We start from the raw sequence: 12380 nt of genomic DNA, 5'->3' as shown, positions 1-12380 counted from the left end.
GCAACGTCTTTCGAAATATGCCATGAATGACTCCAAGTAATATCCTTAAAATGAGCTAATGCACAGCGAAAGATTTCTTTAATACCTGAGAATAAACATGCTTTAAAGTGTCAACCAAAAGGTTGGTGAGTTCATTAGTTTATCATAATCGATCATTTTCATCATTTTAATAGACCACAAGAATTTCATTTCCATTTCTCATAAATATACGTCCCATGCATAGAGACAAAAATCATTCATATGGATTGAACACCTGGTAACCGACATTAACAAGATGCATATAAGAATATCCCCTATCATTCCGGGACATCCATCGGACATGATAAAAAAAATCGAAGTACTAAAGTATCCGCAACCATGGATGGGGTTCGTTAGGCCCAATAAATCTATCTTTAGGATTCGCGTCAATTAGTAGATCGATTTACTAATTCTTAGGTTACCAAGCAAAAAGGGGCATATTCGGTTTCGATCATTCAACCATAGAATGTAGTTTCAATTACTTGTGTCTATTTCGTCAAACATTTATAAAAGTTGCGCATGTATTCTCAGTCCCAAAAATATATTGTAAAAGAGTAAAAGGGAATTAAATGAACTCACCATACTGTATTTCGTAGTAAAAATACATATAACATTATTGAACAAGTGTATGGTTGACCTTGGATTCACGAACCTAAATTAAGTATATATATTTATATGTTGGTTAATATATGTTTAACAACTTAGGTTAAGTCATAGTGTATCACAATCCTAATGCTCGAGACTAAATATGCAAAAGTCAACAAAAGTCAATTTGACAAAAATGATTTCCAAAATCTATACATGATTACTATATAACTTAAATATAGTCATTTTATATATTTAAATATTTTTAACAGATTTTATTAGAGTAAATAATATAATTCATAACATTTTGTATTAAAATTTATATAATAAAAATATACTTTTATATATCTTAAGTAATAAAATTTATAAAGTTCATTTAATATCATAGAAATATAATGATAGGTATTATTAATGTAATTTATATTACATGTAGTAAAATATCTTTGTATCACATATTTATTTAATAAAATAATATCGATAATAACAATAATAAGTAAAAGTTGTATTATTTTGTAATAATAATAATTATTATTATTCTATTAATAAAAATAATAACAATATTTATATTTACTAAAGAAGATATTAATTATGATAAAATGATAATTCTAAACATGATAATCTTAATAATAACGATACTTTTTAATATTAACCGTAATAATAATAATATTTTATAAACATAATAATTCTTTTCAAAATGATAATTTTATTAATAATAATACTAAAATGATTATAAAAGTGTTATTTTACAATAGCAATGATATTTCTATTAACAATAATAAGTTTAGTAAAAAATGATAGTTTTAATATTAATAATACTTTTAATAATAAAGTAATGATAAAAATAATGAAAATAATATTTTTATCTAAATCAATATCTTACAATATTTTAATTTCATCATGATACTCATACTCATTATTTCCTAATCAATTTGTTAATAGCTTTTAATCGTCTTTTATATCGCGTTCATGTTAATGATAATAATAGCAATCATAATAATTAGGTGTTACTAATATTAGTTTTTAATTATAATAATATTAATGATAATAAATATTATGATGATAATACTAATAACTGTTTTAACGATAATAGTAATAATACTAATTATAACTTTAACGATAATAACGATAGTAATAATAATAAAATAACAAATCTTAATGATAATACCTTTTATTGATAATAATAATAATAATAATAATAATAATAATAATAATAATAATAATAATAGTAATAATAATAATAATAATAATAATAATAATAATAATAATAATAATAATAATAATAATAATTAGATAAAAACTATAACGACGATAATAATTATCATTTTTAATAATAATACAAAAATTCAGTTGACTATAACTTCTAATCCGTTCATCGAAACCATTTGATATCTAAATGAAAAGTTCTTAATTTTCCGCTAGCTTTCTAACTACATGCATATCTTATACCTTATCTCAACCGCATATATAACTAATTCAGGATTCAACATAACCTATCTAATGACAATATCAAAAATACAAGCATGCCTAATCCTATATACTCGAGCACTAGTCAGGGATACACTATTAATATATAAAAGTTAAGTTATAAGTGCTTACGTATCAATATTGAGATTCAATATTGCAGGAAAGGTACGTAGACACAACAGAGATGATAAACACTAGGTTGACCTCACGAGTATACCCATGAACATTACCCATCACCTCCATAGCTATAATCCATAATTTTTTTAGCCCTATCCTACTCGAAAAACAATTTTGAAATCACTCGGACAGCACTCCGTCATAATATTTTATGTATACTAATAATATCTTGAAATAATACGGAGTAAATATATATATATATATATATATATATATATATATATATATATATATATATATATATATATATATATATGTAAATCGATTGAGAGAATTTAGAGAAAAATATTTTCAAGTTTCTATGAAATAATAAAACCTATTGAATTCTATTTATAATAGATTTTTGAATTATTAAAGTGAATTATTAAAGTGAATTATTAAAGTATGAATTATTAAAGTGAATTATTAAAGTATGAATTATTAAAGTGAATTATTAAAGTATGAATTATTAAAGTGAATTATTAAAGTGAATTATTAAAGTTAAAGTAAAGTAAAAATAAAGTAAAGGTAAAGTTTAAGTATAGTAAAAGTATAAAACTATGTACGTATAATACGCGTATAAATATATATAATATTAATTTAAATCGTAATATATTTTTAATAGAATAAAATATAAATATCGTTATCTTTATCATACTGGTTAAGTAATGAGTTGTCAAAAGTGGTTCTAGATATTTATAAAAGTTATATACGTTTTAATAATAATAAAGTTCTTTTTAAACTGAAAACGTTTTTGTACGTTTGAAACTAAATCAAATAAATATGATAATTTTATTTTCCAAAACTAAATATATTTAAGAATCATTTTGTTTAAAGGTTAAAATAATGGAAATCGTTATATCATAAAACGTTTTAGAAAAGTAGAATCATATATATTCATAATAGGTTTCAAGTTTTTAAATTACAGTCTGTTGGTGAAACATGGGATAAAGTTCAAAGGTTAAATAAACGTATGAAATCATCTTAATGAAAAATGTCAAGTTACTTAACTTGTCGATATCCAACATCTAAGTTAATTACACTCCACGTTCTTACTTATAAATCACTTTACCATTTTCCGAATGTTGTCAAAAAGAATAGATTTCTTAAATCACAGTGGACCTCATAACATAGACCCGTAATCATATCACAATGTATCTGATAAATCAATCATTTGATATTATCTTCTAATTCCATCGATAAACATATTGAAACAAATACGTTCGTGTAAAGTATTATACGTTTAATACTTTATTAGTATTCTCAAGTTATAATACATATATACATATATATACATATCTATTTATATATAACGGTTCGTGAATCGTCGGAATTTGGTCGAGGTTATAATGAATGTATGAACACAATTTAAAATTCTTGAGATTTAACTTAACAAACTTTGCTTATCGTGTCGGGATAATATAAAGATAAAGTTTAAATTTGGTTGGAAATTTCTGGGTTATCACATGTTAGCCCAATAGATCTACTTTAGGATTCGCGTCAATTAGGGTTTCTCTTCCCTAATTCTTAGATTACCAGACTAAAAAGGGTGATATTCGATTCGATAATCCAACCATAGAATGTAGTTTCGATTACTTGTGTCTATTTCGTAAAACATTTATAAAAGTAGTGCATGTATTCTCAGTCCCAAAAATATATATTGCAAAAACATTTAAAAAGGGAGCAAATGAAACTCACAATACTGTATTTTGTAGTAAAAATACAAATGATGACATTGAACAATGCAAGGTTGGCCTCGGATTCACGAACCTATATTAATTATATATATTTATATGTTGGTCAATATCTGTCTAACAATTTAGTTCAGGTCATAGTGTATCACAGTCCTAATGCTCGAGATCGATATGCAAAATTCAACAAAAGTCATTTTGACCCAAAATGACTTTCAAAAACTATACATCTTTATTATAAAACTTAAATATAGTCGTTTATATATTTATCAGATTTTATTATAGTAAATAATACAAACCATTTATTAATAAATAAAAAGTTATATTAAAGTTTATATATGATAAAAATATACTTTTATATATCCCAAGTAATAAGATTTATACAGTTTACTCAAAATCATAAATAGATAGTGGTATGTACTATTAATGTAATTATATTACGTATGGTAAAAATATCTCTGTATCACATATTTATTTGATAAAATAATATTGATAATAATAATAAGTAAAGTTGCATTATTTTATAATAATAATATTAATTATTTTTAATATAAATAATAAAATAATAATAATAATAATATTTATATTTACTAATGATGATATTAATTATGATAAATGGTAATTCTAATCATGATAATCTTAATAATAACGATACTTTTTAATACTAACTGTAATAATTCTATTCAAAAATGATAAATTTTTAATAATGATAATAATAATGATATTTTATAATAACAATGATATTTCTCTTAAAAATGATAATTTTAATAACAATGATGGTTTTAATATTAATGATACTTTTAATAATAATAATGATGTTAAAATAATAAAATGATAGTTTTGATAAAAATATTAATTATTTTAAAAATAATAATAATAATAATAATATTATTATTATTATTATTGATTATTAGATAATAATAATAATAACGATAATAACGACGATAACGATAACGATAACGATAACGATAACGCTAACGATAACGATAACGATAACGATAACGATAATGATAACGATAACGATAATCATTTTAACAATAATACTTTTAAAATTATAGATAATTCAATTGACTATATCTTTTAATCCATTTATCGAAACCATACGCTTTCTAAATGAGAAATTATTAATTTTTCGTCAGCTTTCCAACGACATGCATATCATATACCTTATCTCAATCGCAAATGTATTAAATTCATGATTTATCATAAACTATCTAACAACAAAATTAAACATACAATCATGCATAATCAAATATTCTCGAACACTAGTCAGGGATACACTATTAATAATTAAGAATGCAATCAATGAGCAATTAAAAATATCACTGTGGGGACTTAGTCGGACATAGTCGGGTATAGCATAGTTTTAGCAGTTGGTACTTGTGTCTAAAGTGTAAAATGTAAAAACAGCATGTGTCTCACCCCAATAAAAGTAAGTAAATTTGCTAGCAATAAAGAGTGGGGCTATGAGTTTACCTTAGTAAGTAGAGAGAGAGAGTTATTCCTCGGAATAGAAAGTTAGATGAGTGAGCAGAAAAGTCAACCTATGGACAATTAAGAGTAGTAAGTGTTTTTGCCCAAGTTTAAGTAGATGTTTAAGTATGATAGTGTTGTAAGTATAGTTCATTTTAGTAAGTTTCCTTTCCTAGTAAGTTTCTATTTTTAGAAAGTTTCCACTTTTAGTATCTAACGACAAAATTAAACATACAAGCATGCAAAATCAAATATTCTCGAGCACTAGTCAGGGATACACTATTAATATATAAAAGATAAAATATGAGCGCTCACGTATCAATATTGAGATTCAATATTGCAGGACAATAGGTAGACACAACGGAGATGATAAACACTAGTTTGACCTCACGAGCATACCCCCGAATCATACTTATAACCTCCAAAGCAATAACCCATAATTTCCTTAGCTCTATCCCTCTCTAAAACTTGTTTTGAAAAAATACGGGCAGAACCTCGTCGTAGTAATTTATGTAAATATTACTAATAATAATACTCCCAACTATAAGATTGATAATAATAATAATAATAATAACAATAACAATAATAATAATAATAATAATAATAATAATAATAATAATAATAATAATAATAATAATAATAATAATAATAATAATAATAATAATAATAATAATAATATAAATATATATATAAGTGAGAGCAGAGAGATATCGAGTGAATTATGAGTTTAAACGAGCCAGAAATCAAGATTTAAAGGGATGTGGCTGCCACCAACCTCCCATGCGATCGCATGGGGGTTGTGCCTTAGAGCCATGCGATCGCATGAGCTCTCAGGCCAGCTCACATTCGATCAATCATATTTGCCGACAGTTTTATTTATATTATATATATATATATATATATATATATAATTAAATTATATAATTATATATATATTATATTTATGAGCATAGGTGACTTGTAACTTTAATTCCAAAAACTTGTACGTTAATGCTAGACTTATGTCTCGGTTCTGGTTTTTCGAACGACGTTACGTACGCTTAGAAAAACTAGCACTTTACGTTCTGCTATGTGTACATTTATCAAAATTTAGACTTAATCATCGATGAACCATATTATAAGAAATGTAACTTATATATTTGAGGGTTGTGGTCATTTGCTTTTGTAAACCGATGTCTCGTTTATATATATATATATATATATATATATATATATATATATATATATATATATATATATATATATATATATATATAATAGTTTTATTTTAATTCAAAACGTTTTGTAACTAAATTAATATTAAATTTTATTTCATTGTAATATATATATATATATATATATATATATATATATATATATATATATATATATATATATATATATATATATATTCCAAAATACAAATTTGAAATATTTATGTAATAATATATAGTTTTTCAAAACTAATAATATTTCAAAGTCCGTTTTATATAATTTAAACTCGTTTAAATAATAGAAGTTATTATTTCAATTAATGTTTTTAATAATATGAAACTAAATAATTAATTTATCAAGGGACACGAGGCAATTATTGTAAAGTACTAGCCTTTAAGAGCCCGTGCGTTACACGGCGACTCTTAATCAAACCATCTGAAAACATATACGATATTTCAATTAACGGTATGATAAAGAGAGTATCACAAGTATGCCATTTTTATTAGAACACCAAATTGTACGTTGATATCCATGAAAAACAAATGATGTGATTAGCCTCTGACCCATTTGATCATTCCCAACGAACCGAGTGACCCATTTAAATAAATATGAAGTCTTAAAATATTTAAATGGAATGTGTGTAATAGAATATACAGAAGTAATAGAACTATAATAATGCTATATAACTCGTAAATGAATATTTACTTTCGTTGTTAAAAAAAATCCTAAGGGTGGCAATTTGGGCGAACTGAGAAATGTAATAAAAATAATAGAGCCACTACATAAATGTTATTTATAAACAGGCAAAATCGTGTGTTACAGTCATACCTACAAAGTAGAACCAATAAAAAGATTAAGAAGTAACAAAATTAAGCCCTGCAAGAAGTGACCATAAGCATCTGTATTTTGAGAAAATACATGAGAAAAACACCGTCCGTTGCACAAGTTGGTAAAAAATCGTGCAAAAACATAAGTCGTGATTATCTAATAAAACAATGTTGATAAATTAATCAACGCAAGTACCAATACCAATCTAAAAAACCTTAGTAAATACAATATTTGTTAATCCTTAATCCTCAATCACATGCTTATTCATTCCGGTCTAAGGTCAATCCAGCAAGATAATCAGTAATAATTATGGGAGTTATGTTACCTCAAATCTCACTTTTAGTACATATAATAAGGGGTTAGGATATAATAAGGGGTTAGGAGTTATAGTATGAGCAACTGTGAAATGTTAAACATTGAAAATGAATGAGATATTTAACTTGTTGAAAAGTATTCATTTATTCAGCCAAATTGATAATGGCTCCAATTAATCACATCACTATATACATGAATAACATTAGCAAGAAACTAACATGAAAGTACCTCCATGAGAGCAAAACCAAATATCTCCTAATTGGACAAAACTTGGATCTTTTGTCTTAAAGGCTCCAAATGTTTTGAAGCCTTTAGTATCAATTTCCAGCTGCAAAGTAAATAATTGTTTGGATTGGAGTCTACAACAAATCAGGTCAATCCATGCTTCCTTGTCTGAATTTAGTGGTAGTGATGGAGATGATATTGAAACGCCAGGTCCATCCAAGCTTTCTGGTCTGCATTTACGGAATAACATTGTTAGTTTTCATTGTTTATGACAAATGGAATAGTTAGTCGAGTTTGATAACGGGTCAAAACAGACATTTATTAAAAATTGGATCGGGTTGATTCTAAGCAGAAGACGTGTCAATTTTTTTTTTTTAAAAATGGCGTGCAAAATGTGCTCATGAAAACTATTAAGTTTCTCATTGTAGTCTAATTTTGTTTAAATAATATAAGGAGATTATATGACTTTATAATGTTAATTTGGGGGGCTCTTGGAGACTTACTGAGTTTGTTTGACTCATTTGACTTCTATTTCTTTACAACCATTATTTCCATTTTATACTTTTGACCCGTTAGAAATAAGAAACGGACACATCTATCCAATTAACTTCTGACTCTTTAACCATGTATATGCTAAGTTGATCCATAACTATAGTAGGCAAGAAACAGTAGTACATATAGGTGAAAATGTAGGACCTTTCACATAATTCCAACTTTCACATAGTTCCAACTTAAGTATATAAATGTGAAAATGCAGTTACAAATGTATAGAACCCGTGTGTTTGGACGACAGTTTCAAAAAAGAAAAGGTTTATCTCAACTTAAGTATTCCACGTAATTTCGAATACCAATCAATAGTAAAATAAATGGTACTTGTTTTAATTGGACTTTAAATTTAAATTGTACATCTTATGTTATATAGGTAGATTAGAAATCTTAGATTAACATAATACCTTTAACCTTGAAGTCTCATAGTCTTCGGGGCTTTAATTACCAAGTCTACGGGTCTTCAAGTCTTCCAATCCACCCGTCTTAACATCTTTAACACCACTAATCTTAATATTGAGTTTCACTGTTCTCAACAATCTTGTGCTCTTACTGAATTTCTGTCCAAATATAAACTTATATACGATAAGATTAGGAATTCACTACAACGGTATATAGGGTATACCATTACCATATAAGAACGCAACAATACACGTATATTTTTTATATACATTGTATATGAAAAGATGAGTCACTGATGGTGCTAAATTCAAAGCTAGCATAATGATGCTCATGACATTTATCTTAGTAAGATTATTACCGTGATTCACAGCATCACTTAAATTAATAGGTGGGTTGAACTTGTAAGTAGTGCTTCATAAAATAAACACCTACATAAATTTAGATAATATTTGTTATATATGACAATGACAATAATTATTAAACTAAACAATGGACTAAACTATTACCATGTCAACCTCCATTGACATGTATTAAAATGACCAATTTGACAATTACCCAATCCTTTTATCTTGATAGTTCTACTGGTTTGAATGGTGTACCTTCTCTAAGCAATGTCGGGTATCATTGTAATCAAGAACAGAGAGCTAGTGTAGCTGTAATGGCAGTCCATGACATATTTAATCCCAACAGAAAAGAAATCACATACGACCCACATAAAATTCAATACAATACTTGTTGTTGTTGTTGTACAATATGTCACTTGTATAGCAGTTTCACAGAGCATCACATATGAATCAAACGTTTAGCTACTTGTTCTTTACCCATGAGTGTTTAGGCAAGTTCAACAGTAAATTACTTCTTGCTTCAAGGAAAGTCGGATAAAATTCAACTGATCAAATGTTTAACTTGTTGGTCCAGAAATAGAACAGGTTAAAGGAAACATAAAAGGCCGCTATCTCGGTCAATGGTAGTTTTGCAGGATGCAATGGTAATTTTGCAGGCGTTTGATTTAGGGTAAAGGTTTATAAAGATAGATTATTTGCAACATTATGAAATGAACAGAGTAGACGAAATACGACGAAATACTGACCCGTCCTCTAGAACTTGAACCTCCTGAACCAATTTGTGGATACTTCAAAATGAAAACATACATAAGACAAACAAAAGAAAATCTCTGCAACATTCATAAGTTTTTCATGAAACGAATAAAATAAAAGAAAGATAAAAATAAAAAAGAAAGGTATGATCTTACTTTCTCGAATGAAAAATCATTGAAAGTCGACATGTATCATCAATTACAACCTGATAAAGTTCATTAAAACTCGATATTAGTGTTTCATACTTCCTTTGAAACCACACATTAATAACAAATGTAAATTTCCACCGATAATACACACCACTCTCATGTTACCACCATGTATATAAACTTTATTACGTAGAACCACAACTGGAAAGTTTTCTGGATCTGAACGAATAGCCTACAACACATTTCTTAAGTGGGTTAATTCACAAAACGAATCCGGGTATACATATGAAGTAGTAAAATTATAAAAGGCAGTCATAAAACATACTAATATGATCTGATGCCTATTATGTTATACAACAATTTGAGTATTTGACAAGCCCCGCCATTTATTGAAGTCATAAAATACTTGTACACATAAGATACAATGATAAGTTAATCTGCAACACACTATAAAGCAACTACATCATTATAAACAGCAGAAACACTACAAAGAAATATAAACTAATCTAAATCTATTAAAACAGCACTGTACGTGCTAACCTTAAAATTTATTAAAATAATAGAAACAAATACATACTATAAATTGATTGAAACAGCATAAACATTGATAATTAAAATAGTAGTTAAACACTTAAACTTACTTAACAATCCATAAAATCGACCGAAATCGATGAAATTATGTCGTTTGCGGATTGTAAAATTGACCCAATTAAAGAACATGAAATATATGAAATTGACGATAATCAAATCAAACGTACCAGATTGTAAACGCTTCTGAAGGGATGCGGCGCTGGTGGCGGGTGAATGTGGATGATAACCGGCGGCGGTTGAGGGTAATCGGAATACCAGATTGTAAACGCATCTGAAGGGATGCGGCGCTGGTGGCGGGTGAACGTGGACGATAACCGGCGGCGGTTGAGGGTAATCGGAAATCCAGTCTACGGGATCTCTATTTTTTTTTGAGAGAGCAGAGCGTAACAAAATGGGGAGGAGTGTTGAAGAAGGGTTTTGTTGTTCCACGTGTAAGATGAAAAATGTGGGCCAGGTTGGTTGGATGTAGCCAATAAAATGTTGACAAATTGGAGGATGGAGGGTGTGTGAATGGGTGTGTGACAAGTGGCAAAAAGCCACACGGTTTGTAAGGGGTAGAGATACTTTTGAAAATTAAACGGAAATCTCCACTAACTTTTGACTAACTCTCATTAATTGACACTTTTGTTCTCACTTGTATATCACTTTACTAATATTTCCGAATACCGTTAAAAAGAATAGATTTCTTATATCATAGTGGACCTCATAACAGAGACCCGTAATCATAATCACAATGTATCTGATAATTCAATTATTTGATATTATCTTATAATTCCATCGATAAATATACTGAAAAAAATACGTTCATGTGAAGTATTATATATCTAATACTTTGTTAACGTTTTCAAGTTATAATATATATACACACACACACACATATATATATATATACACACACATATACAATCATATCTATTTATATAATGGTTCGTAAATCGTCGAAAATTTGTCGAGGTTAAATGAATGTATGAACACAGTTTTAAATTATTGAGATTCAACTTAACAAACTTTGCTTATTGTGTCAGAAACATATAAAGATTAAAGTTTAAATTTGGTCAGAAATTTCCGGGTTGTCACAGTAGGTGCAGCTCAGATTGCTATAAATTGAACGAGTTCGGTTTTTGTGCTTCATTAATTATATTCTACTTAAGTAAACATATATATATTTATATTATTATTATTATTATTATTATTATTATTATTATAATAATAATATAAAGATTAATATTATTATTAATCTTATAAGGAGTATTATTAGTATTATTATACATAAAATACTACAATGAGGTTATGTCCAAACGATTTCAAAACAAGCTTTTCAAGCGGGATAGAGATAAGTAAACCATGGGTTATAGCTATGGAGGTTATGGGTAATGTTCGTGGGTATTGTTCGCAAGTCAAACCTAGTGTTTATCATCTCCGTTGCGTCTACGTACTTTCCTACCATTAGCAGAATTTTCCTACAACAACAGTTATCATTCTAGTATTGAGATGGCACCGTTTGAGGCACTTTATGGTAGAAAGTGCAGGTCTCTGATTTTTTAGAATAAAGTGGGGGATAGACAGATTACGGGTCCGGAGATAATACAAGAAACTACCGAGAAAATCATCCAAATTCAACAACGATTGAAAACCGCCCAGAGTCG

This window comes from Rutidosis leptorrhynchoides, chromosome 8 (assembly GCF_046630445.1).
Source record: "Rutidosis leptorrhynchoides isolate AG116_Rl617_1_P2 chromosome 8, CSIRO_AGI_Rlap_v1, whole genome shotgun sequence".
NCBI classification, from domain to species: domain Eukaryota; kingdom Viridiplantae; phylum Streptophyta; class Magnoliopsida; order Asterales; family Asteraceae; genus Rutidosis; species Rutidosis leptorrhynchoides.
Note: the sequence above shows the minus strand (reverse complement) of the source record.